Here is an 11,216-nt window from a genome sequence, read left to right as displayed (position 1 = left end):
GAGAGGGAGACACAGAATCGGAAACAGGCTCCAGGCTCCGAGCCATCGGCCCAGAGCCTGACACGGGGCTCGAACTCACGGACCGCGAGATCGTGACCTGGCTGAAGTCGGATGCTTAACCGACTGCGCCCCCCCAGGCGCCCCCCAAAATATTAATTTAAATCACACTAGAGGTAGGGGTACCTGGGTGGCTCAGCCGGCTGAGTGTCCAACTTCTGCTTGGGTCATGATCTCATGGTTGGTGAGTTCGAGCCCTGCGTTGGGCTCTGTGCTGACAGCTTGGAGCCTGGAGCCTGCTTTCGATTCTGTCTCCCTCTCTCTCTGCAACGCACCCCCCCCCCACCCCGCTCACACTCTGTCTCCCTCAAAAATAAACATTAAAAAAGAATTTAAATCACACTAGAGAGAAAGCTTTCAAACCTTTAACTTCTCTGTATTTAATAATAATCTCTGTCAGGAAAAAATTCTACATTTTTCATGCTCTAATTTTTCTCTCATTCAATTAGCATCTTCAGCCTAAATAGTCCAGCTACTATTGTCTTGCACAAATGATACTTTTTTAAAGCAGACTCTCACTCCGTAATCTTTTAATCAGACAGTAAGTAACAATGTATTTTAGTTCATGAAGTTAAAAGATTATATGCACCTTCTGGGTAAGTAGATAAATTAGTTAACTCTATATAATGCCACTAACTCTATCTGGTTTAAGATAATTAAATTGATTACAATTGCTGGATTGCCATCATCACCACAGAAACTTCAATACACTCCAAAACTTAACCTGTATTAAAAATATTTTCTTCATGTTTTACACAACTCTATTTCATGTAACTGAAAAAAACTTGCACATACCCCAAGCTTTATCAATCCCACCTTTAAGTATATGCCCCAGAACAGTGTTTCTCAACCCTCACAGTATTAACAAATTGGACAATTTGGACAATACTTTGTAGTGGGGTGAATGGAAGTCTGTTCTTGCATTGTAGGTACGATGTTTTAGCAGTATCTCTAGTCTCTACCCACTAGTTTCCAGTAGCATACCTCCTCTCAGTCTTTATAATCAAAAATGTCTCCAAACATTACCAAATGTTCCCTGGAAGGCAAAACTGACCCAGGTTGAGAACTATGGTCCTAAAGAAACTTTCAAACATGTGAATGAGTAGCACAAGAAGTGTGGTATTACTTGTTAAAGCAAAAATTGGAAACAATCTCATTGTACTTTTCAGTAAGAGAAAAGACAAATACACTAAGGTTTGTTCAAGATACTTATCTTTTCAAGAACCAGCTCTTGGTTTCATCTTTTCCATTGTTTTTTTAAGCCTCTATTTGATCTATTTCTGCTCTATTTCCTTCCTTCTACTAGATTTGGGCTTTGTTCTTTTTCTTGCTTCTATAGGCATAAGGTTAGGTTCCTTTAGATTTTTCTGGTTTTTTGAGGTAGGCCTGTATGACTATAAATTTCCCTCTTAAATTGCTTTTACTGCATCTCAAAGATTTTGGACTGTTGTGCTCTCATTTTCATTTGTCTCCATGTATTTTTTAAAAATTCCTCTTGATTTCTTTGTTGACTCACTGGTTGTTTAGTAGCATGTTTTGTCTCTACGTGTTTGTGTTTCTTCCAGTTTTTTCTTGTGATTTATAGTTTTATGCCTTTATGGTCAGAAAAGATGCATGATATGATTTCAATCTTCTGAAATTTTTTGACACGTTTTATGGCCTAACATGTAAACTATCCTGGAGAATATTCCATGTCCACTTGAAAAGAACATACATTCTTCTGGATAGAATGTTGAATATAAAAGTCCCTCTGGTCTTGAATGCAAAGCTACTGTTTCCTTATTAATTTTTTGCCTGAATGATCCATCCATTGATATAAGTGGGGTGCTAAAGTCCCCTACTATTATTGTATTACTCTCAATTTCTCTCTTTGTATCTGTTATTATTTGCTTTATTGTATTTAGGTCTCCAATGTTGAGTGTATATTTATAACTGCTATATTCTTTCATGGATGATCCTTCTATCATTACATGGGCCCTTCTTTGTCTCTTGTTATAGTCTTTGTTTTAAAATCTATTTTATCTGAGTATTGCTACCCCAGTTTGTTTTGTTTTTTGTCCCTTTTACATGGAATTGTCTTTTTCCATTCTTTCATGTTCATCCTATGTGTGTCTTCAGCTCTGAAGTGAGTCTCTTGTAGACAGCATATAAATGGGTCTTGTTTTTTTTATCCATTCAGTCATCTAGTGTCTTTTAATTGGAGCATTTAGACCATTCACATTTGAAGTAATGATTGATAGGTATGTACTTATCGTCATTTTGTTAAACTGTTTTCTGGTTGCTTTTGTAGTTCTCTGTTCATTTCCTCTCTTGCTCTTTTCCCTTGCGATTGGTGACTTTCTGTGGTGTTATGCTTGGCTTCTTTTCTCTTTATTTTCTATGTATATCTCTTATCAATTTTTAGTTTGTGGTTCCCATGAGGTTACATATAACATCCCAATTATAAAGCAATCTATATTAAAATGGTGGCCACTTAGGTTCAAAAAATTTCTAAAAGAATTTTTTTACTCCCACCTCCCCAGGTCATGTAAATGTTGTTATATTTTACATCTTTTTATTCATAAAATTTCCCTACTTGCAATTAGGGCCTTTTTTTTTTTTTTCCACTTAAAGTAGCCCCTTTAACATTTAAGGTTGGTTTAGTTTTAACTTTTCTTTGGGAAACTCTCTCTCTCCTTGCCAGATAGAATATTCTTGCTTGTAGGATTTTTTCCTTTCAGCTCTTTGCAGACCCAAAGGGCATGACATTATACATTCAAAGTTTCTGCTGAAAAATAAGCAGAGGCTTTATGGGGTTTCACTTGTATATACTTTTTGCTTCTCTATTGCTGCTTTATAATTCTCTATCTTTAACCCTTGACATTTCAGTTATTATGTGTCAAGTATGTGGACCTCTCTGGGTTCATCTTTGGAATTCTCTGTGATTGCTCAATCTGGATGTCTATTTTCTTCCCCTCTCTCCTTCCCTTCTGGGATCTCTATAATGTGAATGTCCACTTGATATTGTCCAAGACATCCTTTGATCTCATTTTTTAAAGTTCTTTTTGCTGTTCAGCTTGGGTGCTTTCCATTACCTTATCTTCTGCATCAGTTCTTCTGCATCCATTAATCTGTTGATTCCCTCTAGTGTATTTTTCATTTCAGTTATTGTATTCAACTCTGATTGGTTCTTTTTGGTATTTTCTATCTCTTTGTTGAAGTTCTTACTGAGTTATTCCACTCTTTCCTCCAGTCCATCTTTATGATCATTACTTTAAACTCTATCAGACATATGGCTTATCTCCATTTTGAGCATATTCTTCTGTCTCATTTTGCTTAACATTTGTTGTTTGCTTATATGAATTAGAATTCTCCTAAACTTGAAGGAAAGGTCTTGTGTATGGTCATCCCAACTGGAAGCTATGTATGCCTGGTGACTTTGGCTGGCTGGAGCTACAGCTGTCGTGGGCTGGCAGTCCCAAAGCTCTCTGTGCACAGGGCACCCTGGCAAGACAGCTAAAGGTAAAGTGAGGGAAAACTGGGGTGTCCTGGGGTACTAAATGCAGAGGGTGCCCTGGTGGGGTAGGAGATGGCCATGTAGTGGGTGGCTGGAGCCAAGGTGGGGCACACACTGGGAGGGTCCCAGGGTGCTCAGTGCAGGTAGGACCTGGGAGTTCCAGAAGCACTCTCAGCTATAGGTGCCCTAGCAAGCCCTCTGGAACCAAAGTGGTATAGGCCTAGAGTGTTCCAGGGTGCTTTCCACCTGTGTCACCTTGGTGCAATGTCTGTAACTGCAGTAAGTACTGACCATGAGCATCCTGGGTTATGTCGCTCTGAGGCTGCATTGATGGGATGGCGAGGGCTGGTGTAGGCTAGGGTCCTGGGGCTCACTAGGGTGACAGGTCAGCTAGGGTACCCAGACCTTTCTCCTGTCCATGGTATCAAGGTGGAAGGAAAACATAACCATAGCTCTTGCCAGCCCCTCCCAGCAGTTCCCTTCTTGTTTGGATCCTTTATATTATAGTTTTTCCATCATGATAAGTGTACTCTTTAATCTTCTTCATCTATTTCACCATTCTCCTACCTACCTCCCTTCTGGTAACCATCAGTTCTCTATGGTTGAGTCTATTTCCTGGTTTGTCTGTGTTCCCTCCATTTGCTCATTTGTTTTGTTTCTTAAATTCCAAACATGAGTGAAATAATATGGTATTTGTCTTTAACTTATTTCACACAGCATTATCTTCTCTAGTTCTATCCACATTGTTGCAAAAGGAGAGATTTTCCCTTTTTTGGCTGAGTAATATTCCATCGTATAAACATACCATACTCTATCCATTCATATATCAAAGGACCCTTGGGTTGCTTCCATAGTTTGGCTATTATAAATAATGTTTCAATAAATACAGGGGTGCATATATTCCTTTGAATTAGTGTTTTTGTATTTCTGGGGCAAATACTCAATAGTGGGACTGCAGGGTAGTTCTATTTTTAACTTTTTGAGAAAACTCCATACTGTTTTGCACAATAGATACACCAGTTTGCATTCCTACCAACAGTGTAAGAGTGTTCCTTTTTCTTCAGATACTTGCCAACACTTGTTATTTCTTGCGTTTTTTATTTTAGCTATTCTGACAGGCGTGACTTGATATCTCATTGTAGTTTTGATATGCATTTCCCTGATGATGAGTGATGTTGAGCATCTGTTCATGTGTCTATTGGCCATCTGGATGTCCTCCTTGGAGGAATGTCTGTTCATGTGTTCTGCCCATTTTTTGATTATTTGGGAGTTGAGTTTTATCAGTTCTTTATATATTTTGGATACAAGTCTTTTATCAGGTATATTATTTGCAATATCTTCTTCTATTCAGTAGGTTGCTTTTTTGTTTTGTGGATTGTTTCCTTTACTGTGTAAAAGCTTTTTACTTTGCTATAGTCCCAATAGTTTATTTTTTCTTTTATTTCCTTTGCCTCAGGAGACGTATCTAGAAAAATGTTGCTACCGCCACTGTGAGAGAAATTACTGTGTTATCTTCAAGGAGTCTTATGGTTTCAGATCCTATATTTAGGTCTTTAATACATCTTCAGTTCATTTTTGTGTATGGTGAAAGAAAGTGGTCCAAGTTCCATTCTTTTGCACGTGGCTATCCAGTTTTCCTGACGCCATGTGAAGAAATTTTCCTATCGCATACTCATTCCTCCTTTGTCAACAATTAATTAACCATATAATCATGAGTTAATTTCTGGGTTTCCTGTTCCATTGATCTATGTTTCTATTTTTATATCAATACCATATTGCTTTAATTACTCCCACTTTGTAATATAATTTGAAGTCTAGAATTGTGATATCTCCAGTTTTGGTTTTCTTCTAGTTGCTCTTTTAAATGGCAGCCTTTTTTACTGTGCCTCAGGGCAGCTGGCACTGGTGTATGCTAGATGGCTTGCAGCCCCTTGAGGCAGCAGTCCTGTCAGGGTACCCAGCCTCTGATCTGTACTTTCAAAATGTAGAGGAAGCATAAAGTCTGGTGCTCACCAACAACTCTGCTGCCATTTGGCAGAGTTCTAGGGCTCATTCCTTTACATTCTAGTTCCTCTTTTATTTTATTTATTTTTAATCATCTTAATGTTTATTTCTGAGAGAGAGGGAGATAGAATCTGAAGCAGGCTCCAGGCTCTGAGCTGTCAGCACAGAGCCCAATGCGGGGCTCGAACTGGTGAACTGCAAGATCATGACCTGAGTAGAAGCCAGACGCTCAACTGACTGAGCCACCCAAGTGCCCCTCTAGTTGCCCTTTTAAACCACAACTTTTTTTTCTGGGGCCTAGAGAAAGCATATCTGCTTACTGTCCCTCAGTACTATACCTCCCCAGTATAGTTTGCAGTGGCTGGAGGCAGGGGTTCCCTTTGCTACCACATAGAGAACAGCAAGAGAGATGGAAATTGTACAGAAACTGTTCAGTCATCCCTCTTTTTTTTTTTTTTTTTCCAGGAGGAATTGGTCTATAAATAGTTGTAGATTTGGTATGTCTATGTTGGAGGCAAGGTCTTAGTGTCTCACCATCTTGGACTGGAATTTCAGATACTACTTTATAACCCATTAACAGTAAATGAACTAAATGTGTATGTATCAGCATGAATGGATGTCCACAACAGAATCTTAAAAGTGGATTTTAGAAAGTTATTCATTTGTAGAAATAGGAAAACTGACACTCAAATTCACATGGAAATGTTAGAGGCCATGAACAGCCAAAACAATCATAAAAAAAATAAATTTGGAGCATTCACAGCATTCAGCTTCAAAACTGACAAAGCTACATTAAATAATCAAAACAGTGTGATACTGGGTTTAGGATAAACATAAACCAAAAGAAGAGAAGTGAGAGTGCAGGAATAAGCCTTAGACATACGGCCAACTCATTTTCAACAAGGGTGTCAAGTTCAATGGAGGGAAAGAATAGTCTTTTTAAGAGATACTTCTGGGGGCACCTGGGTGGCTCAGTTAAGTGTCTGACTTCAGCTCAGGTAATGATTTCACAGTCCATGAGTTCGAGCCCTGCGTCAGGCTCTGTGCTGACAGCTCAGAGCCTGGACCCTGCTTTGGATTCTGTATCTCACTCTCTCTCTGCCCCTACCCTGTTCGCGCTGTCTCTCTCTGTCTCAAAAAGAAATAAAACATTAAAAAAAAAAAAAAAAGATACTTCTGGGAAAACTAGATTTGTACCCTTCCATCATATACAAAAATTAACACAAAATCCATGAAATTTCAGACCTAAAAATAATTTTTTTTTATTTTTATTTTTGAGAGAGATAGACCATGATCAGGCGAGGACAGAGAGAGACACACAGAACCTGAAGCAGGCTCTAGGCTCTGAGCTGTCAGCACAGAGCCCAACATGGGGCCCAAACCCACAAAGTGGGATCATGACCTGAGCCGAAGTTGGAAGATTAACCAACTGAGCCACCCAGGTGCCCTGGAAATGGACTTTTAAATATGACCCCTAAACATAAGCAACAAAAGAAAAAATAAACTGGGCTTCTACAAAATTAAAAGCTTCTGTGCACCAGAAAATATTAAGAAAGTGAAAAACTATAGAATGGGAAAAAATATTCACAAACTATATAGTTGATAAAAATGTCAAGACTGTATAAAAAATTCATACAACTCAACAACAAAAAGACAACAACCCAATTTAAAAAGTGGGCAAAGACTTAAGCAGACATTTCTCCAATGATGATATATAAATGGTCAACAAGCACATTCAAAGATACTAAACATCATTAGGGAAATGCAAATCAAAGCCCTGTTGTGTTGGCAAGAACCTAAAGAAAATGGAACCCTTGGACATTGCTAATGGGAACACAAAATGGTGTAGCCACTGTGGAAAACAATACGACAGATCCTCACAAGGTTAAAGAATTACCACATGATCCAGCAATTCAACTCATACATATATACTCAAAATAAATAAAAGCATGAATTCAGATACTTCTACACCTCTGTTGATAGTAGCATTATTCACAATAGGTAATATGTGGAAACCACCCAAGTGTCAATTATGAGATGAATGGATAAACAAAACCTGATCTAGATATACAATGAAATAATATTTATCCTTAAAAAGGAATGAAGTTGTGGTAATTCTATAACATGGACAAACCTTGAAAACATTACGGTAAGTGAAATAAGCAAGACACAAAAGAATATTATAGGATTCCACTTACACGAAATATGTAGTATAAGCAAATAGAGAGACAGAAAACAGAATAGAGGTTACCATGGGTTGGGAAAATGGGATTTATTGCTTAACATGCATAATGTTTCTGCTTGGGTAAAAAAGGTTTTGGGTACAGATAGTGGTAAACGATGCACAATACTGTAAATGCAATTAATGTTCATGAATTATATGTGCAAAAAAGGTTGAAATGGCAAATTTTATGTTCTATATTTTTTATCACATTTAAAAAAAGGTTATGCAAGAAGTTCTGCTTCAATTAATGGTGAGGTAGCGTCTATCAAAACAACCCCACAAGATAAACTTGTAAACTCTGGACAAATATATTCAAACAACAAACCCAAGACACTGGAGAACAACCAAAGCCACACAGAAAATAAGAAAGAGTTGACTCCAGAAAATGACAAAGAATACTGGATTAGGCTCCCATTTTTATGACTTTTTGTCTAAGATCCCAGTTGGTACTGAGAGGTAACTGAACAATCAGAGGACACTGTGGGATAAGCACAGCAATTGGAAAATTATAAGGGGAAATCTCAGGAAAAAAGAGCTACTGAAAGGGAACCCTGTAAATAAACTGCCAAAATCTCTGGCTAATCCCTTAACCATGAATGCTCAAGACAAGACTCAAACAGCCCAGTTAAGGCATAAAAAGAAAGGAATAGAAATTTCAGCAGCTTCTTGTCAAAGAAGACACAGAGCTTAGAATCTGAGTTCTGCCAGGTAACTGCTTAATAAAATCAATACACTTTTGAAAAAAATAGTGGAATAATGTCTCTACAATGTATCTGTCATTCAGTGTCCAGAAAAAAAAAAAAAAATCCAAGATTACTAGAACCATGAAGAAACAGAAAAATGTGATCCATAATTGAGAGAAAAGACAATGTCTGAAATGATTCAGACATTATTGGAAAAGGATTTTTTTTTCTCCACACCCAATGTGGGGCTCCAACTCACAACACTAACATCAAGAGTTGCATGCTCTACTGACTGAGCCAGCTAGGTACACCCAGTGGAAAAGGATTTTAAAGCAGCTATTATGACTATGTGCAAGTAAGTAAAAATTTTGTCATAACAAATGCATAGATGAGAAATCTCAAAACAAAATGAGGAATGAGTAGAACCAAATGAAAGCTCTAGAACTCAAAAATGCAATATCTGAAATGTCAAAAACCTCACTGAATGGGCTTAATAGCATAAGGTTTTCCATATTGGAGTTGAAAGAAGAAAGATTCAATGAACTTAAAAACATCAGAAGTTATCCAATCTGAAAGAAAAAAAAAACATTAAATAAATTTAAGATCAATGTTATGTGGGATAATGTCAAAACTTTTACATATTTAGGGATGCCTGGGTGGCTCGGTTGAGTGTCTGACTTCGGCTCAGGTCTCTATCTCACAGTCCATGGGTTCGAGCCCCACAAAAGGCTCTGTGCTGACAGCTCAGAGCCTAGAGCCTGCTTCAGATTCTGTTATCTCCTTCTCTCTCTGTCCCTTCTCTGCTTGGCATTGTCTCTCTCAAAAATAAAAAAACATTAAAAAAAATCAAAATATAAATTCAAAAAATCTCTTGAGAAAAAGGAAATACAACACACCAAAACTTACGGGATGCAGAAAGGCCAGTTTTAAGAGGGAAGTTCACAATGATAAACAACTATATTAAGAAACACCTCAAATAAAAAAAAAATAAACCTAACTTTACACCTGAAGGAACCAAAGAAAATACTAGGCCCAAAGTTCATAGAAAGAGGGAAATAAAGATCAGAGCAGAAATAAATGAAGTAGAGACCAAAAAAAGACAATAGAAAAGTTCAACATAACTAAGAGCTGCATTTTTTTAAAGATAAACAAAACAAACATTTAGCTAGATTTGCCAAGAAAAAAAAATACATTACAACCAATACCACAGAAAATACAAAAGATAAAAGAGACTACTATGAACACTTATATGCCAACAGATTGGGACAACCTACAAGATATGGATAATATTTTAGAAACATACAACTTACGAAGACTGAATCATGAATAGAAAATGTGAACAGACCAATTACTAGTAAGAAACAGAATCAGTAAAGTCCAGGACCCAATGGCCTCACTGGTAAATTCAACCAAACATTTAAAAACACTAATCTAACTCAAACTCTTCTAAAAAATAGAAGAGAGAATATTTCCTGTTTTACTCATTTTACAAAACAGCATTACCCTGATACCAAAACCAGACAAAGACACTGCACCACCAGAAAATTAGAAGTCAATATTGCTGATGAACACAGCTGCAAAAATCCTCAACAAAATATTACAAAGCCCAATTCAACAATACATTAAAAGGATCATACACCATAATCAAGTGGGATCTATCCCTGGGACACAGTATGGTTCAATATCCACAAATCAGTGTGACAAATCACATTAACAAGGGATAAAAATCATATCATCTCAGTAGATACAGAAAAAGCATTTGACAAAATTCAATATCCATTTATGATAAAAACTCTCAAACTGAGCATAGAAGGAATGTACCTCACCCTAATAAAGCCCATAAAGAACAAACCCACAGCTAACATCAGACTCATTGATAAAAACCTGAAATCTTTTCCACTAAGAACAAGAAACAAAACAAGGATGCCCATTCTCACCACTTTTATTCAACACTACTGACAGTCCTAGACAGAGCAATCAGGCAGGAAAAATAAAAGGCATCTAAATAGGAAAAAAAGAAGTAAAACTGTCTCTACTGGCAGGTAACATAACATTATAATAAATATAATGAAGACTCCAGCAGAAACTGTTAGTACTAATACAGTAAAATTGCAAGATACAAAATCAATATACAAAAATTAGTTGTATTTCTATACACTAATAATGAACTATCAGAAAGAGAAAGTAAGAAGACAATCCTATTTACAAATGCATCAAAAGGAATAAAATTCTCAGGAATAAATTTAACCAAAGATGTGAAAGACCTGTATACTGACAACAATAAGACCCTGATGATAGAAACCAAAGACACAAATAAACGGAAAGGTATTCCATGCTCATGGACAAGAATTAATATTGCTAACATGTTCATACTACCCAAAGAAATCTACATTTTTCAATGCAATCCCTATCAAAATTTCTGTGGTACTTTCAGAGAAGATGTGTACAGAACCACAAAGTATCCCAAATAGCTCAAATAAACTTGAGAAAAAACAACAAAGCAGGAGGCATTACACTTCCTGATTTCAAACTATACTGCAGAGCTATAGTAATCAAAACAGTACAGTGTTTAAAAAAAAAAGACACATAGATCAAAAGAACAAAATAGAGAGCCCAGAAATAAAACCATGCCTTTATGGTCAACTTACAACAAGGGAGCCAAGACCATACAATGGAGCAAGGACAGTCTCTTCAATAAGTGGCACTGAAAAAACCGTACCCCTACCTTACTCCATACACACAAAAATCAACT

General features: G+C 37.0%; 1 protein-coding gene across 1 annotated transcript in view; it reads right to left on the bottom strand.

Moving 5' to 3' along the window:
- The window catches only part of SDHAF3 (succinate dehydrogenase complex assembly factor 3), a 71,049-nt gene that overhangs the window by 7,086 nt on the left and 52,747 nt on the right, over positions 1-11,216 (bottom strand). The gene's annotated exons all lie outside the window — the stretch shown is intronic.

Source organism: Panthera uncia, chromosome A2 (assembly GCF_023721935.1).
Source record: "Panthera uncia isolate 11264 chromosome A2, Puncia_PCG_1.0, whole genome shotgun sequence".
In the NCBI taxonomy this organism is placed as follows: Eukaryota; Metazoa; Chordata; class Mammalia; order Carnivora; family Felidae; genus Panthera; species Panthera uncia.
The sequence above is the reverse complement of the archived record's forward strand: the minus strand, read 5'-3'. Positions and strand labels throughout refer to the sequence as shown.